We start from the raw sequence: 13,326 nt of genomic DNA on the forward strand, positions 1-13,326 counted from the left end.
GGACAGACTCTCTTCCCTGTGCTGGCCCCTTCATGCTGCTGTATGTCCAGCCAAGTGAAAATTCTCTCTGTATGCAGGAGTTCATATCAGATACAAAACTGGCACAGTGAGACCCTGTGACATCTTCCTACCAGTACCAGTGCAGGGAATGGTGCCGGGGTGAAATGGGGCATGGCTGGACTGTGACTGGGCTCCAGTTCTTTGTGATCTCCATCAGTTGGGAGCTTCTCTACCCTGGAGCTTCTGTACCCTATGTTGGGGTTGGTGTCCAGGAGGGCAGAGACTCAGGGAGTTATAACCAGAACCCTGATGACTTCTTCATTCTCTGCTGAGAAGATCTGGGTGACAGCACAGAATCTGGCCCATTGCACCCTGGGAAAGCGAATCACTTTTAAAATAATTTTACCATGATCTAGTACTGTGGGCACAGAACTAGAGGTTAGAAAAGCTGGGCTCTTTTTCCAGGCTCTGCCACTGATGTATTGTTGTATGACCCTGGCCAAGTCCCTCAACCTCAGTTTCTACATCTGTGAAGGCTTTATGAACTACAGAGGAAAAGTAATGGACATTTTTACTGTGATGATACTTTATGTATGAAGTAACACAGTGCCCAGCCTCACTCTGCACTGCTCCCTAGTAGATAGCAGAGTACCAAAGACCACATGATCACTGCTGTACTCAGTGGATGATGGGAATTAAGGTTGCCAACCCTCCAGGATTGCCCTGGAGTCTCCAGGAATATAAAGATTACTCTCCAATGAAAAAATATGTCATGTACTAAAACCTCCAGGAATACAACCATCCAAAAGTGGCAGCCCTAATGGGAATTCAAAATGTACAAACCTTAAAAACTTCAGATTAGCTTAGGCAGTTATAAAACCCTTTGGGAGCAATCTTCTGTGCCCAACTTTCTCCCTTCCCTCCAAGAACAATTCTACTTTTTTCAACCTGCCATGTTGCTCTCTCAGGGGTTGAAAGAGGTAGTCTTTTACCTCTTTACCTCTTGTCTTTTAGGTAATCTGCTTTCCACTTCAGCATAGGATCTTCTTGTGTTTCTATACTTCGAAGCAGCAAAGCCCACTCCCAGTTGGGCCAAAATCTCAGAACAGGAGAATGGGAAAGAAAGAAGCAGCTCGCTGAGTGTGGATTTTACAGTCCTGCAGTGTGATCTTGCATGGCAATGGTCCCATGGCACCACTAAGTTGAACAAGGTCAGAGAAAAGGGGCTGTTGAATGGGAGAGGTGCAGCTGGAATGCAATGGTCCAACCCCTGAAGAAAGGGTTTGGAACTCATCAATACCAACCCTCTGTTGAGCAAGGAGGTTGTTAAAGATATGGAGTATTCCCTTTCTACAGTGGGACTTATCAGAATGTTCCTCATCCTGTTGCCCTACGAATGAAAAATGAAAACTCTAGATTTCACTTAAGCTACATTTGAAAATGTCTATCGACATCTATTTATAACATCCACTTTATTAACTGTCCTATATTTCTACAGCCCCAACCCTTTTTTGGGATTTCAGCGCACGGTCTCCTTTGCCCAACTGGAATCCTATGGACTTCAGTAGGACTCCCTATTAACAGAAGCTGATGCAGGATTAAGTTCAATGTAAATGCAGTAGAGTCCCTATGATCCAACTTAAATGGGACCGACACATGGTCGGATTACCGAATATGTCGGATGATACAGACTCTACTGTAGAGAGCAACGGAACAGCTGATGCCGCTCCTGCTGGGGACAAAGTCCCTGCAGAGCAGCATCAGCTGTTCTGTTGCTCTCTAGGAGTCGCTGCTGCTGCTCTCTTGCTCTCTAGGAGAAGCTGCTGGTGCTGCTGCCACTGCTGCCGGGACGCTTCCAGGCAGTAACTGATGCAGCTCCCCGGGAGCTGCAGGGTCAGATAAAGCGGAGTGTTGGATTACCGGGTGTTGGTTAATCCAGACTCCACTGTGTTTCTTCTTTTTGCTTCAAAGGCTGTTAAAAAGGTAGTATAAAAAGTAAGTGAAGGCTGTGTCGCAAACCAAGAATGAAATTCTCCATAGGAGAACTGGGTGACCATATTTGCACAGCATGAAAAACTAGTAAAAATTCTGGCTTTTCTCCAAACGTGTTTGAATTGTATTTCATGTTGTAGAAAAGAAGCTTATTGCAGCTGATTGTTCAGTCTGAAAAGTAGGTGGCTCTGGAAGAGGGAAGCTGCACATAATATATACAACAAGGTTAGAATGAGAGCTTTCATTCGGTGTTAGTGGAGGTATTCATTGTACTAGGAACCAAGGGCACAGTTTTCAAATGTAGGTGCCTATATGACATAGTTAAGCAATGAAATAAATGAGGCTGCTGAGGTTCTGAGTGCCTGCAGCTCCCACTGATTTTAGTAGGAGCCTCTTCCTTCTTAAAATGTGTCCCATTAAATGAGTTGACCATGGGCATGTCATGAATTGGTGACACAACAAGGAATTCAGTCTTGGAATCCTAGCTATGAGTATCCTATTTGTTCTGTTGGAAAAATGAGGCTATTGATGGCCACAGATTGGTTACAATGGAGTATGTCCAGGCTCTAGAAGAGGCAGGAGTTGCCTGTGTCACTTGCAGTGATTCTAATGGCTGAGTGGTAAAGAACTGGTGGTTTTTAGAAACCACCTTGGCTCTTGCAGGGAAGGTTGTTTTGACATAAGCTTTTGAACTGGTACTCTGGAGAGGGCAACAAAAGCAAGACCCACCCAAATGTGTATATTTAAATAGCTGTCCAAGGAAAAACAAAAAACAGGACTATTGTGGGGGATAAATCAATCTGTATAGCTGTGATATGCTGCAGTATTTATAATGATATCTTTTTTGACAGTTTTACATCAGTGTAATAATTGACCTCACTGGATTTATTCCTGACTTACATTGGTGTGAATTCAGAACTAGACGTATGGTTTTTTTTATATAAATCTTTTATTAGAATTGTCTCTCTTTTTTTTTATAGACACTGAACTAATTTGTTCTCTCATACACAGCCATAAATGGAGTTGAATTTATGTGTCTGAGGTAAAAATTTGGCCCCATAATTCAACTAATAAAAGATACATGTCAAGAGCCACAGCCTACCGGAGTGAAAAATGACATTTCTCCATTGACTTAAATGGTTTGGCTTAGCTCAATCTCATTTGAACCATTTTATTCTGCACAGTTAGTTTGGAAAGCTTACAAGAAAATGACTTTTTATTAGATCTTCAGTGCATCATGGCCAAATACTTCTGTCTTCATTCAGGTAAATGTCTCGTTGACTTTGGCCTACTGTTTTCAGGAAAGCTGAAAATAGTGTACCACAAGAGCTACTTCTGTTTCAGTAACTTGGTAATTTCTGTTCCTGGACCCAGCTGTTCCTAGCAATGCTCAGGAACGTGAAAAATGAAAAACAATTAAAAAGCAGGGTGACTGCATTTTTCCAAAAGCCAAAAATGCACTGTGCTTGAATTCAAGTTTGGAGTAAAGTTTTGGCTTCTTATGCTCTGTTCCGATACTAAATCAATTTGCCCATCCCTAACCTCAACTCTATTCTAAATGAATGCATTTGGTATACTAGATTTCAGTGATAGGTTCTCCATTCTTTATTGCTCGCTTGAGTTTACATGAGAGAGTAGAGACAGCTTTTATTTCTTTGGAGACAATTGCTGATGCAGTCTTCTGGATTGCAGGGTTTTCTCTTTGAATCCCTCTGAAATGGACTTTAACAAATTCTATTCCAAGATAGGAGAGCGCTTGAAGAAGCAAGGCAAAGCACTTATGAGTTTCACAAATCTGTTGACTGCATGTCCTCATATGTGTTCCAAGAAATTCACATTAGGATTTCAGCACAACGAGAATTATGGCGGGGACTCTCCAACACTTTTGGAAAATGAATTTGCTTGATGCCAAGGTAAGGCTTGCCAAAGCTCAGCTCGCCAAATCATAGCTCTGGAAAATGTGAGAACCAAGAGAGCTGCATTCTGGGAGGTGCTCCGACAAGTAACTCCCACTGTAGTCAGTGAAGAGATTGAGGGCTTTAAATTAAGACTCCCTACATATATTGTTTTCAGTTCTCAACTTTATCTAAGAGTTTAGTGGGTGATTTAAAAAAAAATATTTTTTTTAAAGGAAAGTCTCTTTGGTGGACTTTTGCATCATATGTAACATTTCATGGTGCAAATACAGTATACTGTTACATTTTATTCTCTGAATTCTGGCTAAAATCGTTGAAGTTTTCAGACTTAATTGTGTCTGGCTAGACAAATTCTATATGTACCTTTAGGAGCCAAAAGAAAACTCCTGTACTTTGTGTTCTAGACCACGTACATATTATAACTCAGTTGTGCTGAATATAATCTTCCTATTTAGAAAGTGGTTTATTTTTCATTGTAAAACAATAGCCTTTGTACAACAAAATCTAAACTAACTAAATTTGGGATGAGGATTTCAAGTGATTTAAAAGTTACCATGTTTCCATATGTTCACGAATACCCTATTTGCGCAGATGCTCAGTGTAAACCTGTGAATAAATTAAATCTACAAATGCCCATGCATTTTTTTGTTGCTCTAGATACCTACCCAGTTGAAATATCAGGCCTTATGGCTACGTCTACACTGGCATGATTTTCTGGAAATGCTTTTAACGGAAAAGTTTTCCGTTAAAAGTATTTTCGGAAAAGCACGTCTAGATTGGCAGGACGCTATTCCGCAAAAGCACTTTTTGCGGAAAAGTGTCCGTGGCCAATCTAGACGCGCTTTTCCGCAAAAAAGCCCCGATCGCCATTTTCACAATCGGGGCTTTTTTGCAGAAAACAACTCTCTGCTGTCTACACTGGCCCTTTTGCGCAAAAGTTTTTCGGAAAAAGACTTTTGCCCGAACCGGAGCATCATAGTATTTCCGCAAAAGCACTGACAATCTTACATGACATCGTCAGTGCTTTTGCGGAAATTCAAGTGGACAGTGTAGACAGCTGGCAAGTTTTTCCGCAAAAGCAGATGATTTTGTGGAAAAACTTGCCAGTCTAGACACAGCCATGTGTCTTCCAGGGCATTTTGAGTGCTAGCAAATCAAAATCAATTGGCTTGGAATGTTTTATGTACAACATTTAGTATTACCTTACATATATTGCTTGTTTAATGGAATGCTGGTTTCAGCATGAAGAGAAGTGCAGCTTTTTTTGTGCCTTATTCTTTCCACTGGGTATTATATTTTAAATCATGAAACTTTTCTACAAATGAAAAAGTAATTGGTACAGAAAAAAGACTGCTCTACAACTAATTTTTAAAACAAAATTTCCATGTCATCTGTACTTCATGTGATGATTTCTACAACAAAATAATCTAATGTGTTCTATCAACACTATCTATTCTATTGCCTTTGACCCAGCTGAAATTGGTTGGTCACTAACCTCACTGCAGTCCAAGGCCTGATCTGATGGGCTAATAAATGGACAACAAACACACATCTCCAGCTCCTTGGTTGCTTGTCCCTGGAACCTTAGTTTGAGCAGAAAAACAAATTCTGAAATATAGTACATCTCCTGGATTTCTTCACCCAGCACTGTCTGCAAATAGCAATAAATTTATGTATTTAGTGTAGCACTGAGGCCCACTCTAATAAGTGTTTATTCGATATTTCCAAGAAAAAAAAAGGCAGTTCAAGTGGTTACCATGACAACTGCTGGCTCTGAAAAAAGCATTTATAATGTTTTAAAAATCTTTTCAGATTGTTCTAATCTTAATTTATTGCTGCATGTCACAACTATATACTGAGATAGAATTTCTCTGAGAGAAGTTGACTTAAAATGCACCACTTCAGAGGAAGTGATTTTGAGGAGAAGAGAATTCAGTATCTCACAATTAGTTGCCGTCTATTGTATACTGTCATTATGACTGAAGACACCAGACAAATGGGAGAAATTGGCAGTGGGCACACCTATTTGTGGTTTTTAATTTGTACATTTTAAAGAAGGGCCAGATATGGACTCCTTTTCTGTGGGACAAATTCTTCCACCCTTGCACATTTGGAGTAGCACTTTACTCACTAAAGGTGGGATTATGGCTTTGCTACCAAGCCCAAACAAGGGATAGCATCATGTTGTTATGCCTCCCCTGTTGCTGACTAGAAGACAGACTGTGACTCCATGAGCAACTTACTTCCGTTTTAGGGTTGCCAGTGCTGACTGAAGCTATTCTGGGACATTTTTTTCACAGCATGACATAATGTCATTTTCTTAAAATATCTCATTGAAATCTTCAGGATTGCTTCCAATAATCAGTGGGAGGTTGATATTGATTCCAGGAAATTCCAGGCCAATCCTGGAGATTGGCAACCCTACTTCCCTTTGGGCAGAAGCACCCTCCCTAGGGTTGCTGTGTTGCCTGGAACTGGTTGTAGGCCTAGGCAAGTATATTGTTGTCCCTGGCTACCAAATTCCAGAAATCACTATATTGCTGTGTCATTCTGCTGATTGGCCTACTTCATACCCTCCATTCCACAAATTGGCTGGCTGTGGTTTTTCTCAGCTGCTTGGGTGAATGGGGGGAGAAGGGAACAGACATTTTTCTCTTCTGGTTGGCAATAGAGTTAGGGCTGCTTCTGAGTTCTTTCCCTCACATCCCCCATCCTGCCAACTCCCAACTATCTGCGTAAAAGTGAAGACTTAGGCCTTGTCTATACTACAGAGTTTTGTTGGAAAATTGAAAGAACAAAGGGGCTTTTCCTGCATTGGTAATCCTCATTCTATAAGGAAGAAGCCTTTCTGCAAAAGAGCTCTTTTGCAAAAAGGTGTGTGTGAAGAGCGAAGAGTGAGTTCTTTTGGAAGAAGAGGGAAGAGGAAAAAGCACAAGTGCTCTGATGGCCATTCTGTCCATAGATATCATAGCTTACATGTGAGAGAGCGTCCATTCAGTCTGGATGCTCTCTTTTGACAAAGCAAATTGCTTTTTAGATGCACTTTTGCAGTGTGGACACTTTTTTCAGAAGAAGTTTTTTCAGAAGATCGCTTCTGAAAAAAACTTCTTCCGAAAGAAGCCTGCAGTCTAGACATAGCCTACATTTGGGTTTTGTTACAAAAGGCAGCTTTTGTTGACAAAACATTGAATATGCACCCACTGTGATGTGACTTTTGGTGGTAAAAATGACCTGTTTTGGCAATAAAATAAAATCATCCCAATGAAAGATGTAAGGTTTTTGTGTACATTTTTTCCACTGTAGACACTACACCTGATTTTATTGCTTTCATTGGCCTCCAGGAGGTGACTCACAGTTCCCAGCCAGGTAAACAACCAAGTGGCCCAGAATTTTTCAGATTCCATTGCCTGTTGGCTTGACATGGAAAGATCTTATCTCATCTCCCTACGTGAGGGGTGGGGAACTTCAGGCCCAGGGGCTGAATGTGGCCTCCAGCTTGCCTGCATCTGGCTACGAAGGCTCATGCCCCACCGCCCACCCCCAGCACTGGGGAGCCTGCACTAGCATTCCAGCCTCCCTGCTGCCCCACTGTAGGCCTGGAGCCCACCAAATCTACTCTCCTGGGCCTCCCTAGGCTCTGGTATGTGTGTGGAAATGTGGGGAGTGTCTTTCTCCCACTCAATTGGGGGCCATGCTTTTTGTTGTTGTTTGTGTCTCACTTGGCTCCTGACTGATTTTTCTGTGGATCAGTGGCCCCCCAATCCATAAAAAGGTTCCCCATCTCTGTGCTAGATCATCATGGTGACTTATTGCCACAAACTCTCTTCTGTTTGGACTACTGCCGAGCTGCTGGATCTTCTTAGGATATGGGGAGAGAAAGCTGTTCAGTCCCAGCTGTGCTAGAGCCATAGGAATTTTGATATTTACGGGCAGATTTTTCAAGGTTTCTGAGAGAAGGGCTATGAAAGGGACACGCTGCAGTGCAGAGCAAGATAAAGTTGAAGAACCAGATATGCCATAAGGCAGCATTTCTCAAACTGTGGGTCGCAACCCCCACGGGGGTTGTGACCAATTTACAGGGGGGTCGCAGCTGATCTGATTTTTTTCTTTACAAAAATGTGTCTCTCCCCGCGGGCTCCGTCCGGTTAAAAAGCCATGAAATACCGGACGGAAGCCCGGTGGGGACAATTTTCCTCTGCCGCGTCTGGCAGGGGCAGGGTAGTGAGGAGCGCCGCAGAGTCTAGTGAAGAGGGGGCAGTTGCCGGGCGCCGCTGCTCTGGCCAACGTGAGCAGCAGAGACTGGCAGCTGGCCATGTGATGTCTCCCCTACACACTGTGAGCTGAGGCAGCCGGGACGGGCTTCAGGAGCAGCCACTTTCAAAGAAAGAGTTTCCTCCTGCCTGGCTCTGCAGGGGGAGGGGGGGAGATTAGATTGGAGCAGGCTCCTGGAGACTGAGGATGTCTGCTTCAGTGGGAGGGGGAAGCACTGAGATGGGAGGACACTGGGGAGCCTACTTCAGGGGAAGGGGAGAATACTGGGATGGGGGGGCGCTTTTTTTTTTTTTTTGCTTAACAACTTTGGTGAGGGTGGGGAGAGTCATACAAATTTGTTTAGCATCTTAGGGGGTCGCGGTATCTCAAAGCTTGAGAACCCCTGCCATAAGGCAAGGGAAGCAAATCACTGCTCCATACTGTGCTTATCACCTGCCAGTTCTACAAGAAACTGGGTGCTATCCTTCGGGGTGACCCCACCTCTGCCAACAAGAGCCCCTTGGAGACGTTAGTGTGCCTGAGGTGGCGGAAAGATGATGTAACTCAGAGGATGAAGTCATTGATGAAGAGGTAGAGTTAGACAATAATGTGCAACAACCCACTAGGTCACCTGTTCACCATCCTGGAAGTGTCTAGCCAGTCTCAGCAGTTGTGCTCTGGTGAGCAAGAAGCAGAAGAGGAGACTTGTGATAAGTGGCTGCAGTTTGTGTAGAGTGGAGGTCAGTTCAGGATATAGAAACGTACAAAGCTGGCTATGTTTTTGTGTGCTGGATATTCCCTTGTGCAGCTAATCAGTACAGTGGAGCAGGCTGTTGAGGCATGCCAAGATCTCACAGGAATCCTCCAAAGAGATCTCTAGGAAAGTTTCTTGGAGGCACTCTGCAATCCTTTGCCAAATGTTCCTTGGCAGAGCTGCTTTGTTCCTCCCCCCATTGTAGGAAACTTTCATAAGAAACATCAGAATGGCCATACTGGGTCAGGCCAATGGTCCATCTAGCCCAGTGTCCTGTCCTACAATAGTAGCCAGTGTCAGGTGTCCCAGAGGGTCTGAACAGAACATGGAATCATCAAGTGATCCACCCCGTCGTCCATACCCAACTCCTGACAAACAGAGGCTAAGGACAAAGCAGCACACAGGTGAACAGCATAGGGACCAGGGTGGAAGCCACAAACATGAAGCAGATGTGCCCTTGCTTCCCTACTTACCCTCAGAAGTCAGATTCCGCTACTATGACCCCCACCTGTGGAAAAGTGTGGGAGAATTTTAGAATTTTTCTCTAGTTGGCTGCCACACCATCCTCATAGAGTGCTCTTTGTGCCCATACAGAGCACACACTCTTCCCCACCCAACACTCACCATGCTGTAAGATGGTGTTTGTCAAAGCGTGTGCTTGCCAAGAGTCAATGAGAAAGCGATTGTTATGTTATCAGAGGTGTATTTCATTGACATGTTTCAGTGCTGTGTGTGTGATCTCAATAATCATGCTTCTATTCATTGTTCCTTGTACGTCAGCAGATGTGGCTTTGAGAAACACGCTTCCCTCCCCCCCACCCCCCCCGGCCCTTCCCAACACACACTGGCCAGGTATCTCTGCCAGATAAGAAAGTGCCCAAGTTGGAGCAAAGAAGACATAGTCTGGGATGTATGGCACATCAATGCAGAGAAAGGGGAATGCAGGGAGTGGATGGAAGCTAAAAGACAGGACAAAAAAGAAACCAGGAGTGTGTTAAGAACAATAACCGAGCAGACGATTAAAGTCATGCAGGGGAAAATGCAGATATTGAAGTTCTTATTAATGCTACAGACTGAGCAGATGCATGCACACCTTCTCCTGCAGCACAATCAGAATTATTTTCTGTGCTTTTCCTTCCTCCCCAACTCCACCCATGCCATCCTTTCTGCTTTTCAGGACTCCTCAGTTTCCCCTTCATTCCACTCCCCTTCCGCTGACCCCAGACAGCTTTCAGAATGATAGCTAGACCTATACCCACCTCTGAAAGTCTGCACTTGCCTGGTACTTCCTTTCCCACTGTAGGATAAAAATTTCTGAGGCAGGCTATGATATTCTGTTAAGAACCCCTATTCTAAATTTGGAGTATGGGACTGGCACACAAACACAGTACATGATGGTTAACCCCCCCCCCCCCCCCCGCCCCACACACACACCTAGCCCAGGATGGGAGACAGGACAAGACACATTCAATGGTGCTAGGAACAAATGTGCCATTGTCATGTAGTCCTAATGTCTCTGCTTTAATCCCCAGATGGACCACATCCTGCAGAGATACCTTCTTGAAGCTGACAGACTTATTGACTTGACACATAGTTGATAATTGATGTCTGCTTTGTTTAAATACTTGTTTTACTGGAAACACTATGTAGCTTTATATTATTGATCTTATTTTGCCTCACAGTCAGCACCTATCCAGGGGTCCAGGATCTTACTTCCCCCCCATCACTTTGATCTGCCCATTGAGCATCCTATATAATTAGTTGTAACCTATTGTTTGGCAGCATTCACTGAGCTCTGACAAGTGACGTGAGACTCCGACAGCGCTGCGTGTGTAATAAACTCTCTTGCTTACTTCAGATACGGTGTCCAGGTTCTGTTCCTTCAGTTGGGGGCTTATCCGGGATTCAGGCTTATGAGCTGAATGGGGCCAGAGACTGACATCCAATAGGGGTGAGTATGTTTACTTTACTGTTTTATCATTAGGCTAGGGATGGAAGTCTCTCTTTCCCCTCAGACACATCCTGATTCTGTTCCAAATATAAGACAGAGAGAAACCTGGACGTGTGTGAATCAAGCATAAGGGTCAGGCCTAAGGGGTACCCATTGGAAGGGGTGGGGGGAGAACAGTATAAGAGGGTTGTGTACTGTTTAAGCTAAGGGGTGTGTTGTGGAGGGACTGGACAAACCACCAGGGATCAATTGAGCCACACGTTAAGCCTAGGATTGGCTGTGTATGCAAGGCGGCAGGCAGTGCAAACTGGTGGTCCCAATTTCTCATTGCACGTGACATTGCAAGTCCTGATGGAAGCCCCCCATCAGGCACATGACGTAGATAACCTTGAATAGTACTAGTCCCAAATAAGGCTGGCAAGTGCGTAAGACCACAGTGGTAAAGGTGGAGACATACATCCCCCTAAGGCTAGCAAGTGTGTGTGAATTTGGACTACGGTAAAGGGGGAAACACACATCTCCATAGGACTGACCTACGTGGAGACTGACCATACGGTCAGCAGGCAGGGTGATTTAACCCTGACACCCAAGGGGAAGGCGAAAGCTGACCCACAGGAATAAATTTTGAGTACAAGTTCACAAACCCCAGTGGCAGTGATTTTAAAAACACAGTATGTTACAGCCGGAGCAAAGGAAGAGGTGGTCAAACCGTGAAATAATCAGGAAGGCAATAAAATAGACAACGCAGTAATAGTGGTGCTGGACATCCTCAAATTAAAGGAGCAAAATAATACCACCTTAAAGCTGAAAAATGAGGCATTAAAAATAATAATAATAAAATTAGAAAAACAGAAAAAAGCAACACAGGCTGTCCAGACATATGGTTTGCTCATACAAGTAAAAGCAGAAAAATGAGAAATTGGAAAAGGTTGTTAAAACCTGGAAAACAATAAGGCAATGTCTCCTGTTAAACAACAAACTGCAAGCACTTTTACAATGCCTAAAGAGTGGGGGCAGAAATAGACAAAGGAGCCCTGGCAAGTTTAAAAGATAAAATGGGGTCCCCTGCATTGCAACCACAATCATATGAGGGGCAAGCCAAAAGAGAACTGAAATTAATGCCCCCGTTCTTCCCTCCCTTTAAGGTCCTTTAAGGGTCTTAAAAGCATATAATGAATAATACTAAAAAATTGCTAGTAAAACAAATTGGGCACATTGGTACAAAATTCAGGAAAAACCCCACATGAAAAAAAGAAAAGAAAGGGTATACTATACCTTTGAAACAAATATTGCAAGAGTTAAAGCACAACCCATGGTCTGACAATACCATGCAGACCTTTTAAGCAAATTGATGAAATATTTATTGGTTTACAAACTCTTAATCTCAATCAAAATAAATACTACTGTTGTTTGACTGTTATAAAAAACCTGTACTAAGAAGTTTAATAATTATTAGCTGACTGTAGAAATAAATATTTGGAATTACCCAGTGAAAGGAACCAGAAGGTGTGGGGGCTAATTGAAAACCCCACCCTTCTTACTAAATTACTAATGGACAAACCTGTGTCCCTAAAAAGGGACCCTTCATGAGAGAAAGTAGGATCCGGTACAGATCATAAGAAGGAAAGAAGCATGTAAAAGGGGGTAAGAGGCTTGGGTCCTGTGTGGGCGAAGTAGAAGAATAAGGAAAACAGTAGTTAGTATAGGCATTGGGAAAGTTAAATTACTGGAACAAGGAAAGTTTTCATTGAAGAACAAAGCAAGTGATGAAGGGTAGGAGAAGGTAAAGTGTTGATTTTGTGGTGTGTGGGAGGAATTAAGCAATTGTCTTAATGTGTTAAAGAAAACCTGCTATAAAAAGACTTCTTGTTTCTTTGTGGAAATTTGCTAAATGGAAATTAAGGGGTTCTATTAAACTTGACTGGTTAAATGCAAACAGGGAATTCATTGCAAACTTGTAAATTTGTTTGGTAGGTTTCAAATGAATTGGTTTTACTTTGTTTTAAATAATGCCCTCTCACTTAAAATTGCAAACAGACAAAACATAAATAACTAGTGCTGCTTGTTTTGAGGCATTTAACATTTAAGGTGGTTCTAAGAAATAAACTGTTATGCTAATAGTTACATAAAACCTGTAAAACACCTCATACACTTCAAAGAGAAGCCACAATGGGTTGTATTTTTGCTGTGTGATCTAAAAGCAGAACTCTGGAAGTTCACTGTGTCTCTTTCAAGGTGAAGTCTTTGGGTTGCTCATAACTTTGAATCTGAAAGCAAATGTGTGTGAATGCCTGGCTGTTAATGACCACTTTGAATCTTCTGTAAATAATAAAAAAAAGGATAAAAAAGGGCCTGTTATTCAAAATTTCAACTGGCTATAACACACACTGTTCTGTAGTAAATTGTCCAAATAAAAGATATTGTATATAACAAAATATTCATAAGCCCCTACGTGACAGAAA

At 42.8% G+C, this 13,326-nt stretch overlaps 1 long non-coding RNA gene across 5 annotated transcripts in view; it reads left to right on the forward strand.

Annotated features, from left to right (window-relative positions):
- LOC142827878 (uncharacterized) overlaps positions 1–13,326 on the forward strand; it is an 81,548-nt gene that overhangs the window by 27,966 nt on the left and 40,256 nt on the right. For all 5 annotated transcript variants that reach the window (XR_012902666.1, XR_012902669.1, XR_012902665.1 and 2 more), the window contains exons 2-3: positions 1,015–1,211; positions 10,772–10,864. This is a non-coding gene — a long non-coding RNA (uncharacterized LOC142827878). The remainder of the gene's footprint in view (positions 1–1,014; positions 1,212–10,771; positions 10,865–13,326) is intronic.

The sequence above is a fragment of the Pelodiscus sinensis genome, chromosome 3, assembly GCF_049634645.1.
Source record: "Pelodiscus sinensis isolate JC-2024 chromosome 3, ASM4963464v1, whole genome shotgun sequence".
Classification (NCBI taxonomy): Eukaryota; Metazoa; Chordata; order Testudines; family Trionychidae; genus Pelodiscus; species Pelodiscus sinensis.